The sequence below is a fragment of the Brachycentrus maculatus genome, unplaced genomic scaffold (assembly GCF_059751285.1).
Source record: "Brachycentrus maculatus isolate JH-2025_06_01 unplaced genomic scaffold, ASM5975128v1 h1tg000063l, whole genome shotgun sequence".
NCBI lineage: Eukaryota > Metazoa > Arthropoda > Insecta > Trichoptera > Brachycentridae > Brachycentrus > Brachycentrus maculatus.
This window is the reverse complement of record NW_028280817.1, coordinates 662,501-678,691: the sequence shown is the minus strand read 5'-3', so window position 1 is coordinate 678,691 and position 16,191 is coordinate 662,501. Positions and strand designations below refer to the sequence as shown.

The 16,191-nt window shown below is 28.8% G+C and overlaps 1 long non-coding RNA gene across 1 annotated transcript in view; it reads right to left on the bottom strand.

Moving 5' to 3' along the window:
• Positions 1–16,191, bottom strand: part of LOC148311498 (uncharacterized) — a 124,503-nt gene that overhangs the window by 33,265 nt on the left and 75,047 nt on the right. The window contains exon 2 of the long non-coding RNA XR_015837245.1: positions 15,298–15,378. This is a non-coding gene — a long non-coding RNA (uncharacterized LOC148311498). The remainder of the gene's footprint in view (positions 1–15,297; positions 15,379–16,191) is intronic.

Sequence of the window (16,191 nt, the reverse complement as noted above, 5' to 3'; positions counted from 1 at the left end):
ATGGCACGATCAGGTATGCCAAATACTTGAAAGTGGTCAGGTTAGGAGTCGTAACAATCGGCAGGTATGTATAAGGAGATGCATGAACGTGGAAGAGGCGAAGAATGTTTGCAAGGACAGAGTGGTGTGGCGCTCTATTCTCTCTGCCTACCCCTGCGGGGAAGCGGCGTGATGGTTAGTTAGTTAGTTAGTTTTATACTTTATGTAAATGGTTGAGAATCAATGTTCATTAAAAGTTCAAGAATCTATGCTTCTGAAAAAAGTTTGTGATACAGAAAATATGCGGATAAAAGGTTGAATATCATTTACTTACTAAAAGTATAAATATATATCGGCTGTTCAAACTCAAAACACAGTAAGGGACATTTTTTTTGTAGTACGTTTTTTTTTTGCATTTTTGGACTAAGTAGATTCTACTTAGTCCTAAAATGCTAAAAAACGTACTACAAAAAAAATGTCCCTTACTGTGTCGTTAGTTAGGACAGCCGATATGCTCTTTAAATAGTTGAGAATCTTATGTTTGTTACGAGTAAAAGAAGATGTGCTCTTAAAATAGATGAGAATGTCATGCGTATGATAAGTACAAAAATATATGCGTTTTGAATGGTAGAGAATCTTATGTTTATTGTACAGAAGATATGCCCAAAACAAAGTAAAATATCATATATTCACTAAAAGTATTTAAATTATGCTCTTAAAATAGATGTGAATGTTATGCGTATGATAAGTACAAAAATATATGCGTTTTGAATGGATGAGAATCTTATGTTTATTATACAGAAGATATGATCAATAAAAAGTAAAATATCATATATTTACTGAAAGTATTCAAATATATGGTGTTAAAATAGATGAGAATGTTATGTGTATAAGTACAAAAATATATGCGTTTTGAATGGTAGAGAATCTTATGTTTATTGTACAGAAGATATGCCCAAAACAAAGTAAAATATCATATATTTACTAAAAATATTCAAATATATGGTCTTAAAATAGATGAGAATGTTATGTGTATAAGTACAAAAATATATGCGTTTTGAATGGTAGAGAATCTTATGTTTACTATACAGAAGATATGCTCATTAAAAAGTTAAATATCATATATTCACTAAAAGTATTCATATATATGGTCTTAAAATAGATGAGAATGTTATGTGTATAAGTACAAAAATATATGCGTTTTGAATGATAGAGAATCTTATGTTTACTATACAGAATATATGCTCATTAAAAAGTTGAAATCATTTATTTAGCCACAGGCAGTCAATCTACAACTGTAGCGATGTTGTTACCTATGATAAGGGAAAAGAAGCAAGGTGTAAACACCTCAACGCTTTGAAATATTAACTAACTAACTAACTAACCATCACGCCGCTTCCCCGCAGGGGTAGGCAGAGAAAATAGAGTGCCACACCACTCTGTCCTTGCAAACATTCTTCGCCTCTTCCACGTTCATGCATCTCCTCATACATACCCGCCGATTGTTATGACTCCTAACCTGACCACTTTCAAGTATTTGGCATACCTGATCGTGCCATGTTTTTCTCGGTCTTCCTCTGCTTCTTTTTCCACTAACATTCGCCTCATAAATTTGTTTTACCGTTCTTTCCTCACTCATTCGTTGTACATGTCAAAACCATCTCAACACACCTTTCTTAATTTTATCGATAATGCTTATCTCAGCTTTGCATTCCTTTCTTATTTCACTATTCGCACATCTATCATACATCGTTTTGTCGCACATTCTTCTGATAGATCGCATTTCGACTGCATTAAGTCTACTTTCATCCTTCTATTTCATTTATTTACAACAGCATAAATACAAAATGCTTCTAATGTAACTTATGTTGTAAAAATACAGGAGGATACATAATAAATCTAAAATGATTGAAAAAATTGTGTTTACTTTAAGTACAGAAAGGTAGAGTAATTGTTAACATAAAGAGTAAATTTGTAATGTTACCCTCTTTGGATACTACCTGAATATGGTTTTGCAACGTAAAAAATGAAGACCTGTTCTCCAGATATCACGCGTCCTCTTTGACTAGAATTAGATGGAAAATACTAAACATAAATATACTCGTATATTTGATGTCTAGGTGAACAACTTGCATTAAAAATATGGAAAATTAATCAAATGATACTGCGTATAATAAATTAATTACAAAATCGTCCTTTCGACATTCGAAAAATATCATAATTTGTTATATACGAATTATATATATATTCGAATTAGTTCACCTCCGTAGTGTAATGGTCAGCACGCTCGGCTACCGTTCTGGAGGTCCCGGGTTCAATTCCCAGGAGGGTCAAATAAATATAAGTGATTTTTTTCACTGAAATATTTATTCAAAACTACCCTGGACTGGTAACTGAAGCGGAGGGCTGATCACCTTTCCTTCACGTGTAAACGATCAAGATGCGTTTATATAAAGCAGTGCCCTATGCACCATTGGGGTGCGGATAAGAGTTTTATTATTATATATAGGTACTGACAACTGACTGCTTACAAACCAAAAATTACAAACCCAAAGAAGTGTGTGTGTGTGTGTATGCAACACTTGTCTGGAAAACCGGAATAGACTTTCAGAGGCTGCGGTTCGATAAATCTTCTTTTTGCGTAACGGCGTTGGATTGACGAAACGGTGAGATTATTCGAAATATTTCGTTTGTCAATTATATTCAGCATCCGATCGCAATAATTTCAGCATTCATTGAAATAACATGATTGCGTTATCAAACACGCATTTGTGTATTTTTATTACGCGTAGAAATATGATGAGTCATGGCCTAAACTATTTTTTTTTTAATTTTCACATATTGCACATACCACTAATTTTATTTCGGATATTATAATTCTGTTTTTGTTCTGGCACTTCTACGTTGTATTTTTAGTAAAGTTTTTAATTTTATCTTTTTTCGTGGCGTTTCAGCAGTGGCGTGCATAGAGAATTCTTTAGGATAGGTAAGCTAGTACTGCTTAGTAAGATAAAGTAGGCACTCGTTGCGTTTATATGTCACGCGGGTAAGTTAGGATAGGCACGGTCTATATTGAAGGCAGATGCCTATTTATAAGGATAAGATAATATATTTCTTTGTAAATTAGTGGGTGTATAATAATAAAATAAACAATGTGTTGCTTTGTAATTAAAGAAACGACAACAAAAGTTAATTCCTAATTAATCTTTACAATATTTTTCTATATATCTGATTCTGACAGTTTACAATATTTTTCCATCTAATTCTTTTGTTTATTCAGTGCGACGCATGCAACATCTGGTGGTAGATTTGCGCGATCTGCTTTATGTAGGTACTATATGTAGGTACCTAGATATTTTATTATATATATATAAATATATATATATATATATATATATATATATATATATATATATATATATATATATATATATATATATATATATATATATATATATATATATATATATATATATATATATATATATATATATATATATATATATATATATATATATATATATATATATATATATATATATATATATATATATATATATATATATATATATATATATATATATATATATATATATATATATATATATATATATATATATATATATATATATATATATATATATATATATATATATATATATATATATATATATATATATATATATATATATATATATATATATATATATGCGTAGAACTGCGGAAGAAATTATCGCAGGTAATACATAATTTAATACAATAATGATCATTTTATGTAAGCAGGAAATAATTTTATAGTGCATTTTCAATTATATAAATATTGATGTAACTGAGTGCAAGAGATTATCGTCGTCGTGAAAGGTTATGGTAATAAGGTATCAGAGTAAAAGGCATAAAGGTTCCTCGTTTTTTTCTGTCTATCAACTCATACAAGAGACACATATGGTAGATATGGACGGTGAAATAAGGAAAGAATGCAAGGTTAAGAGTAAGATAAGTATTATCCATATGTATTCTTATTTCAGTCTCGATACGATTTACGTCGAAAATATCCTGCCTTTTAAATTCACGTAAATATCTACGGACAGCTTATCATGGCCCTATGATTTACAATTTTTATAACCTATACCTATATCGTAGTCGTACAGGAGAAAGTGACCAAGTGCATTAAAAAAAGTGATTATTGACTATTTGATATCTTACTAGCTTAATATTGCAATCTGCGTCCTTCAGGAATCCCTGAAGGACGCAGACCCCCTGGCAGACCTCCGAAAAGATGGAAAGACAGCTGGGAGTCAACATCCCAAGAGCTACAAGCGGAGACACAAACAGATCCTTAGGATCTAGAAAAAGAAGAAGAGATGACTTGTTACAAATGACTAACTGCATTGATTTATTTTCTTGCCAAGCAAAAGTTACTTAAATGCCCCCCCTGAACATTTTACGTTTTGTTAGTTGGTCACGTTCTCCTGTACGACTAGGTTAGGTTAATTTAAGTTATTATAATTTCATGTAACACATGAGTGAAAATTCTAGGAATATATATTATAAAAATATTGTTCTCGCATACATCGGTAGGATCTGCCTGCAAAGGTTATGCAGATTGTGAGGGGGAGGGTGATATCCTTGCTCAATTCTCCTATCTCCTTGTATTACAACCTCTTCCATATCAAGCAGAGAGCTTTTAAATGGTAAGTGCTTCTTCTGATATGATCTCCAATAATGCTTCTTATATAACATAAATTTCATGTGAGTATTATTTATATTTGAAGCGCTAACTTTGTGATTTTCCATTTAATAATTAAAATGTATCTTGGATTTAAAATCACTTTAAATACTTTATTATAACTTAATTATAATGTCTATCGATTTTGAAGCTAACCGCTTCTTAGTCAAGACTGATCAATACTATAACACTATCTATCTAACAAAATTTTCAAAATATTTGACGGTTAGGCAAAGCAGCAATTGGCTTTGTTTTTTGTGTTGATTGGCAGTCACAGTCAAAAGAAATCAGAGATGACGAGTGATTGGAAACATATTTACCAACGGACTTTTAGAAAAATCATTTACTTGTGTATTTATTAGTTGTAAATTATTATTTATTGTTTTTTTTTAATTTCTAAAATTTCTAAGTTATCTATATTTTATTTATTGTTTCGGCATTAACTTTGTGGTAAGACATGTTACAATAATTAAAGAAAACACTTAGTTTTTTACCACTTGAGTTTTATTATAGACTACATGTTTCAGAAGTTAATCTTCCATCATTCAGGTCTGTATAATAACATTAATAATGTATAATACAGACCTGAATGATGGAAGTTTAACTTCTGAAACATGTAGTCTATAATAAAACTCAAGTGGTAAAAAACGAAGTGTTTTCTTTAATTATTCTAAGTTATCTAATTGAAGTCCTCTCTTGAATGTGTGTTATATATTAAGACCTTTAAATACATACTGTATATTTATAGATTTGGCGTTTGATTTGTAGAAATCCATTTTATATTTTGTATTAAATGTTGAATCAAACACTGTATTTTGAGTCAACTAAGTTGTATTTTATTGTTTGAAAAAAATACAAAAATTATAAATTTTGTGACAATTGTTTCGCCTAGTTATGGCATACGTATTGTGTAGTATTGTATATAAAATCGTAAAATACAACCATATATTTGGGTTTCATTTCGTTATTCTCTATCGTTGATATCATTTGTATGAAATATAATTACATCGTAATATTTAAATTAATTTCCTAAACAAATAATCAAAATGTGTCATTTTTGGTTGCTCGAAATATATTAAATGATTATGGATGTCTCAACAGAGCTTATGATCTGCCATAGGCTGGTAAAGTTATTACTTTACACACGTGCAACATTCACCATTCTACCCATGATTAACAAACTAACTTCTCAAATTCCAACATTTTGAGTGTGCCCAAATACTTTTTACAAATCTGGATTATCTTCAATTATAGGAGTTATTCTACACATAATTTTGACATCTATTCAAAGATGAAGAAGAATATGTAAATCTGGGAATTTACGGGGCTGACGACCGTCATAGGCTGGTTTAAGTGATCACTTTACACACGTGTAACATTCACCAATTCTATCCATTATTGACAACCACACCATTCAAATTCTTGGAAGTTCTATATATATATATATATATATATATATATATATATATATATATATATATATATATATATATGAACCAATTTAGAACCATGAGAAACGCCAGAAAATATCATTTTCATTTTTATTATTTTACCATACAATTTGACCTGTTAATTTATTTAAAACATTTTGAGTGTGTCCAAACTTTGTTCACAAATCTGTATTATCTCATAATCTTGAGATGAGATGTCAAAAAATAATATGAAAAATAACTCCTGTAATTGGAGATAATCCAGCTCTGGGAACAAATATGTGGACACACTCAAAATATTGCGAATACTATAGTTTAATACGGAGTTTTTGATATAGCACACCTACGTCTCCTTGTCATGGGCTCAATTATCAAGAAATAATTTCAATCAGCCAACATTTGCAAATAAATTATTATATTACTAAGGAAATTCTACAAGTATGTTAATCTAATCGAACTGAGTGATAATGATTTTGTTTTCCTCTTTGTTCACTTAATTCAACGTAATCATTCATTTTTTTCAAAATAAATTTTAATTTTTTTTTTATAAATAAAATGTCTCTGGGCTAATAAGGTTTAAAAGCATGGTTTTATAAAAAAATAATGAATCATTCACCGTTCACTTGTGGGTTTGTCATTCTTTCTTTCTTAATGTCTACATTCGAACCTATGATGAAATGGAATTCATGAAGTTGTGTTTGTGAACGCTGAATCTTGATGAAAGTGTTTATTTATATTTAAATATGTTTAATTTTATTTAAATATGTGAAAAAAATTACAGATTATTTTTATCCCCTTTTTTTGTTGTTAGGATCCTACTTGTACATTGTAAAAACTTGTAAGGATTTTATGATTGTAAAAAAAATAATAAGCTTCATGGGTAACAAAATTTAACTGTTGACCAATAAAAGTAATCTCATCCAATGACAACTCGATCGATAATTCTTGATCAATATAATAATAATCACACTACTCCACAGCTGTAATTACTTTATACTTTTATGACCTGTTCAAGGTGAAAAAGGCACGAGTCCAATTAACGAACTATAATAAGTCTAAAGAAAGCAGTGCCTCCTCGATAACATAGTACATTATTTTTTGGAATCTCAACGTAGATGAAGCAAAATATGGAATTCTGGGTATATACGGCACTTGCGACCGTCATAGCCTGGGTTAAGTGATCACTTCACACACGTGTAACATTCACCAATTCTACTCATTATTGACAACCACACTACTCAAATTCTTGAATATAATAATATGAAAAATAACTCCTGTAATTGGAGATAATCCAGATTTGTGAACAAGTATTTGGACACACTCAAAATGTTGTTAATAATAATAAATTTAGAATTTTGAAAATTTCAAAATGCCATTTTTGTAAAATACTACCTCAAGGGCGCTTCACTGTGAATGAATTGGGGATATGAATATATAGTAGTAAGGATTTAGAAAACATTTTTTTTATAATATAAGATATGTATTTGTGTTTTTGTTATTTACACAAATGTTTCAATTTCATACTGTGTTTGTCAATTCACCTTCTTCAAATTCATGGAACTTCTAGACGTATTGATTTAACTCGAAACACAGTTCTTGAATTAAATAGACTTTACGAGAGACATCTATGGTGGAATGGGGCTTTTTATTTAACAGAAACTCTTTCAGTGATATGTGAGATCTGAATCCTGGTTTATATTCACATACATTAGATACGCTAGAAAATATCATTTTCATTTTATTTATTTAAGCTTATAATTTGACCAGTCAATTTATTTACAACATTTTGAATGTGTCGAAATACTTGGTTACAAATCTGAATTGTTTCCAATAATGCCTATGTCGGTCGTAAGCCCTGTAAATGCCCGGATTTACATATTCTCCTTCATCTACGTTGAAATTCCTTCATCAAGAAATAATGTGAAAAATTACTCGTAATTGGAGATTATTCAGATTTGAGAACAAGTATTTGGACACACTCAAAATGTTTAGTTATTTTTATTTCGGAAGTTGTGAAATAGCCACATAAATTGGTCATGTCTATTTTTTTAAATCACACCAGGAAACTCGTAGACAGGTCTTTCATACCTCCAATAATCTATATTTGTGAACAAGTATTTGGACACACTAAAAATGTTATAAATATAAAATCTCTGCCGACAGATTTAAATAATGCATTTTTTTCACAATTTAATTACTGCTATTTGTGAATTTATACCATTTGAAGGGAAAAATTCATATCGCGCAATGCTGTTATGGCATCTGTGATAATTGCTGATTGCTAAATAAACGTACTGTGTAACAGGATATAATGCGAAAATTGTGAAATTCAGTTGATAATATGTCCATAATTGGAACACTGATAGCCATTTCCGTTCGCTACCTCATGGGGATTTTAGCGTCTGATAATATGGCAATTTTTTTTGAATATGCACTCGTATGGGTACAAACATACACACACACACAGAGAGACATTTATATATAAATAAATAAATATATATTTATATATATTATATATATATATATATATATATATATATATATATATATATATATATATATATATATATATATATATATATATATATATATATATATATAATATATATATATATAATATATATATATATATATATATATATATATATATTTATATATATATATATATATATATATATATATATATATATATATATACATACATACTAACAATTATCATCACTATAAAAAAAAACAGATTTTCAAAACAATTCGTCACATAAACGACAGTTACATACTAGAAAGAAATCTGGAACGACTTCCTGATTAGTGCAATAAAAATTAAATCTATCTAAACTCACACTCAAACTTACTATATTTATATATGTATACACATATATATATATATATATATATATATATATAATATATATATATATATATATATATATATATATATATAATATATATATATATATATATATTTATATATATATATATATATATATATAATATATATATATATATATAAATATAAATATATATATGTATATATATATATATATATATATATATATATATATATATATATATATATATATTATATATATATATATATATATATATATATAAATATATATATATATATATATATATATATATATATATACATATATATATATATATATATATATATATATATAATTTCTCTGCAAGAAGTAAAAGTAAAATAATGACTGTCTCATTTCTCCCGCTAGTTTCAAATACAGATATCTCCTCTGTGTTTAGTAGGGCAGAACGTACATGCATCCAACATATGTACGTGCCATATAATCTCACGTATTTATGATAATTCTTCACTTTAGACTAGGGAATTAAAAGTCAAATAAGAAAATATAAAAATAAATGGTTAGTCCATCTACTGTTGGGTCTTCCTCTTCTTCAACTACACACAGTGTGTTTCACCCAGACTTCAACGAACGCGAAACTCTAAAATAAATGAATATATGAGGAAATATATGAATGTCCGGCGGAATTTCCAATCTTTAAGGTTTGATCAACGCGGCGCCAGAATTTGGTCGTATTGTGTCTTCAACAATGACACTTGCTCATAGCGTGCGATACATTAACCTGTTATATGCTAAATGAGAATCAAAATAAATACATTCTCTCATTATTACAGCATGTAACAAAAGATGAGTATTTTACACAGCATTGTTCGTATACCGCGAAATGAATAATGTACCTTCCCGAATGATTTTAGATACCTTCGAGTTCGAGTCACTTAGTAGTGACGCCACGAATCACTGATATCGTAAGTCACAAATGTTTTTTGACCTCTACACATCCGACAGTGCATAAGGCATTACGTTTTATTGACTTGTAGCAACATAATCTTCATATTGAAAATTCATTTAGCATTAACTATTTTATATATATATATATATATATATATGTATATGAAATTAATTAAATCGACATTAATAAACTCAAAACTAGTCTTTTATGAGTGAATAATATTTGTTTTTAAACAATCATGTGTCTACAGAAAGTTAATGTCAAACCAACCAATTATCCTTGTCGTGAGTTTATTTTAACCGAGTAAGGTATTGTTTTTTTATATATATCATATTGCAAACAAAGCTTTTTTTCTGTAAAAATGCTAATTACAATTTAATTTCATTTGTATTTTAATTTATATTATTCAAAGAAGAGGTATTGTATTTTCCGACAATGAGATATTTAGTGTTGTTCATTACTACAAAAGATATTCGAAGAATTCTTATAAGAATATTGTCCAAAGATTGTAAGCCTTTTTATTTTCATTTTAGGCTAGGAAAAACCCGCTAGTCTCATTTGACAATTTTACGTTGAAATTTTTATAATTGTAGTTCAACTTAATATGAAACATCTATCGTCCCTCTTTATGTGAAAATAATTAATTTAACCTATTGAATGATAATAAGTTTACAACATTACAACATTTTGAGTGTGTCCAAATACTTGTTCACAAAATCTGGATTATCTCCAATTACAGGAGTTATTTTCATATTATTTTTTGACATCTCATCAAAGATGAAGAAGAATATGGAAGTCTGGACATTTACGGGGCTGACGACCGTCATAGGCTGGTTTGAGTTATCACTTTACACACGTGTAACATTAACCAATTCTACCCATTATTGACAACCACACTACTCAAATTCTTGGAAGTTCTATATATACGAACCAATTTAGAAACCTTGTTCTTGAATCACTAGAACTTCACTACAGACATCTATTGGTGAGATGTAAAGAAGCTTTTTCCTAAGCAGAAACTCTTATACTAGTATGTGAGGTCCGAATCCTGGATTATAATCACACACATGAGAAACGCCAGAAAATACCATTTTCATTTTTATTATTTAAGCTTATAATTTGACCAGATAAAAAATTAAAAATTAAAAATATATATATATATATATATATATATATATATATATATATGAAAGTGACTTCTGTAATTGGAGATAATCCAGATTTTGTGAACAAGTATTTGGACACACTCAAAATGTTGTAAAAATCCATCGTTCCTCTTTATGTGAAAATAATTCATTTAACCCATTAAATGATAAACAGTTTGAACGAGAAATTCATACAATCAAACAAATTGCCTGCAATAACGTTTTAAAACCAAGAAGAATGGACGCGATATTGGCGCGTAAAAACATTTTTTTTTAACATTTCTCTACTCAGCCGATATGTATCATGAAAATGTAAAAACCAACTGGAAAAGAATCGCCAGAAAATACCATTTTCATTTTTATTATTTAAGCTTATAATTTGACCAGATAAAAAATTAAAAATTAAAAATATATATATATATATATATATATATATATATATGAAAGTGACTTCTGTAATTGGAGATAATCCAGATTTTGTGAACAAGTATTTGGACACACTCAAAATGTTGTAAAAATCCATCGTTCCTCTTTATGTGAAAATAATTCATTTAACCCATTAAATGATAAACAGTTTGAACGAGAAATTCATACAATCAAACAAATTGCCTGCAATAACGTTTTAAAACCAAGAAGAATGGACGCGATATTGGCGCGTAAAAACATTTTTTTTTAACATTTCTCTACTCAGCCGATATGTATCATGAAAATGTAAAAACCAACTGGAAGAGAATCATTTACATAAAATAACTAAAAAATTCCCTGATAATATAAAACCAGCTTTCCGGAATATCGATGTTACGGTCCACGAGTATCCGCCATAATTAGTTAACGACAAATAAACATTTGTTGATTTTAATGCCAAATACACATTTTGTTGAATTATTGACAAATAAAAATTTGGTCAATTTTATTGACAAATAATCATTTCGTTGATTTTTATGAGAAATAAACATATTCTTTACTGACTACGTTTTGTTACTTGACTTGACTAATACCACTATAACTTTATACAGTAACACCACGATTTAAGCATAAAAATAAAGCAGATTCTATGTTCTTTTTTAAATACAAATTCTCACCCTTTGATGAGAACATCTGTAGTTCTCGAAACTAGTCGTGTTTACAATAATAAAATCAAAAGTGGTCTTTAACAAGTGTTCTACGACCAAACTGGAACGGAAATCAGAAACGGACGTTTGTCATTACAGCGTGATGACCAATATTAACCTAGCCCGATCTAACAGAGGGATTAAAATCCCACATATGTTAATTTTAATTCCATAAATGTTTCAAATTATTATTTTAGATAAAAAGCACAATAAGTCGGTGCCGTGAGATCTATGTATTTATATATCAGCACGTTCATTTTTTGTTTGCTAGCGACATGTTATTTATTTCACTTTAATAAATGTAGTACTGCCGAGAGTGCGAGACAAGAAAAATTACTCAGTTTTCATTTGATCTAATAAGTATCCCACTACCCGCACTCAGTCGCCGCTTGACGGCGCGTTGGGAAGGACGTGGCACCTATGACTCAGCCGGCAGCGAGTTGGTTCTTGCTGCGAGCTGTTTACTAAGATTTCTATACTAATTTAAACTGGGGTCTTTTGGTACCCACCCACCTTCGAATCATGAGTATTTTTGAATGATCAGTACGTGAAAGGTTAAAGAAAAACGAAAATATTAAAATGACGTCTTAATACTGAATCATTAAGTCGTTAAGAACGCGTAATTATATACGACAGTTATTGCAATTGTAGAAGAGGCTAAAAACATACAAAAAAGCCTCTTGTTGGTAGCTTATGAATGTAGGTTAAAGTGATTCAAAAATTTGTATAGCAATTCTAATCTTTTAAATATTTCTTTTGCTGAGAGAGATCTAAAAGGCGTGACGAAGATTCATTCAAGAAATGAAAGAAAAATGAAAAAGAAAAGTTAAAAAAGGTCAGAGAAGAAGAGATCCCGTTGTTGTGGTGCACTTTCTACTATGTAGGTCGATGGAGATAATAGGCGCTCGGCAATTGGTGAAAAAGTGAAGAAAAAAAACTCAATAATATTCATCAGACTGAAAAATTGACGTATCGTTTATACAAAAAAGACAAAATTAAACTTTATATTTAATTCATAAATTATTTTGAGAAATAAAAATACTTTATTTTTTGATCCACTCACATTTACATTAACAACCAACTAGTTTCGGCAACAACCTGTTGCCCACTTCAGTGTTTAATTTATGACTTTTATGAATTTACAAAACTAGTTGGTTGTCAATATAAATGTGAATGGATCAAAAAACAAAGTCCTTTTACTTCTAAAAATAATTTATCAATATGATCCACAATGTTAATGTTTTCAATATTCAAAACATTATATTTAATATTTTTTAAATGTTAAAATATCAATATACTTATTTTATTTATTGTTTCGGCATTAACTTTGTGGTAAGACATGTTACAATGATTAAAGAAAACACTTCGTTTTTTACCACTTGAGTTTTATTATAGACTACACGTTTCAGAAGTTAAACTTCCATCATTCAGGTCTGTATATTAATACACTTAAATATTTTTTTGTCCGCCTCTGTAGTGTAATGGTCAGCAAGCTCGGCTACCGTTCTGAAAGTCCCGGATTCGATTCCCAGGGGGTCAAAAATAAGAGTGTTGAATTTAATTGGAAAAAGGAGAAGAGGAAGACCGAGAAAAACTTGACACAATCAGGTGTGCCAAAAACTTGAAAGTGGTCACGTTAGGTGTCGTAATAATCGTCGGGTATGTATGAGGAACTGCATGAACGTGGAAGAGGCGAAGAATGTTTGCAAAGACAGAGTAGTGTGGCGTTCTATTCTCTCTGCCTACCCCTGCGGAGAAGTGGCGTGATGGTTAGTTAGTTAGTTAGTTAAATCTGAATATGGTGAAATAAACTAAAAAATCTTGAAACACCTACTTTTCATTCATCATACCACTTATGGTTTCGGAATGACCATTCCATCATCAGTTCAAATGCAGTCTGCATTAGACCTGAAGATCGAAAGGTTATTCCTAAACCAGTAATCAATAATTAGTATTTTTAAGTAGTATTACACAAGGTGAACGATGAATGACAAGGAGAATGTTATAAATCCATACCACAAAATTAACAATGCTCTTAATATATTACACAAAATATGAAACATCCTATATATAATAATACATTAAGGATATTTTTTTTACTTATATGATGCGAAAACAGTAGCTTATTAAGGTCGTTTAATAAGTAATTATAGTAGATGATTAAATTCAATGATTGGCTTTATTTTTCTCCACAAAATATAACAAAAAAACATATGGAAAAAATTTCGACGCATGGTTAAGTATGAAACCCGACAGTTCAGCAAATCGCTCCGAGCGTACAACAAAAAAACAGGTACCGTTTTGATAATTTGTGTTTGATTTGTGAAGAGACTGCGAGTCAAGTAGTTATCGAGTTAGACACAAACACTTGGATCTAGGATTCGATGCCCGAATAGATCATTATAAGACGAGTGTGTTTTTCCCTAACTATTAGCCAAATACTACAAACTACAACGCTGAATCAAAGCAAAATTTACGGGAAAAATTAAATATTACAAAATTTTTACAACATTTTGAGTGTGTCCAAATACTTGTTCACAAAATATGGATTATCCCCAATTACAGGAGTTATGAAAATAAATTATCTGGTCAAATTATAAGCTAAAATAATAAAAATGAAAATGAAATTTTCTGGCGTTTCGCATATGTGTGATTATAATCCAGGATTCGGATCTCACATACTAATGAAAAAGTTTTTGCTCGATAAAAAACTTATTTTCATCTCACCAATAGACGCTTCTAGTGAAGTTTTAGTGATTCAAGAATAATGTTTCAAAATTGGTTCATATATATATATATATATATATATATATATATATATATATATATATATATATATATATATATATATATATATATATATATATATATATATATATATATATATATATATATATATATATATATATATATATATATATATATATATATATATATATATATATATATATATAAATATATTTATATATATATATATATATATATATATATATATATATATATATATATATATATATATATATATATATATATATATATATATATATGATATGACATAACATTACATTATAAATGGCAAATGAAAGATTGAAATGAATAGTAAAAAATATTTTAATTTTGATACTTACAGGTGCAGAAATTACCAATAGAGGGTCGAGTACCACCCCCGGGCCGCTGTTTTGCGGACCCCGGCCCTCGAATCGCACAATCTGGAAACATAATTATTTATTATTATTAAATAAAACATATACATCTACAATTGAAGCAAACAGATCTCTATTGATATGTCAAGTTACTTTAGTCGTAAAATTTGCAACGATTTGAGTGTGCAACATTATTCAAACTAACTAACTAACCATCACACCGCTTCACGCAGAGAGATTTTTTAAAATTGAATTAAAATTAAACATGTAAGTATTTTGGCTAAACACAGGCTATGTCTAAAGAGCTAAAATACAGATAATTAATATGTGCAGTATATTTAATAAATATCGCTCACTCCTTTCAAGAACGTCACAAATCAAAAATCGTCAATTTTCAGTTGTGCATATTTTCGGAATGCCCAGAAAATGTACCATATCCCAGCAAAAACGGATTATTTTTAACTTAATATTTACCAGCTACATGGCAGAAAGTGTTGTTTTTGCATTTTGAAGAAAAGATATTGTTTAATTATTTTTTTTAAATATACTTAATATTTTTCAAATGGAGAAATAACCTTCAGGTTTTAAAACTAAAAAGATCTGTTGCACGGTAAGAAGTTCAATGAGTGGCTTGATATTTATTTTTAGTACATTATATTATGCTTTTAAACTTTAAAAACGTTCTCCTGAAAAATCAAGTTTTTTGATTTATGACGTTCTTGAAAGGAGTGAGCGATATATGAAATAAATAATTTAATATGTATATTTACCGACTCATATATCATATCCTTTCCTTAAGATTTTAACTATCTTGATAAATATCAAAACAAATTATTTAAAAAACGCGGACATTGCACCATTTCCGTAAGAATTCAATGC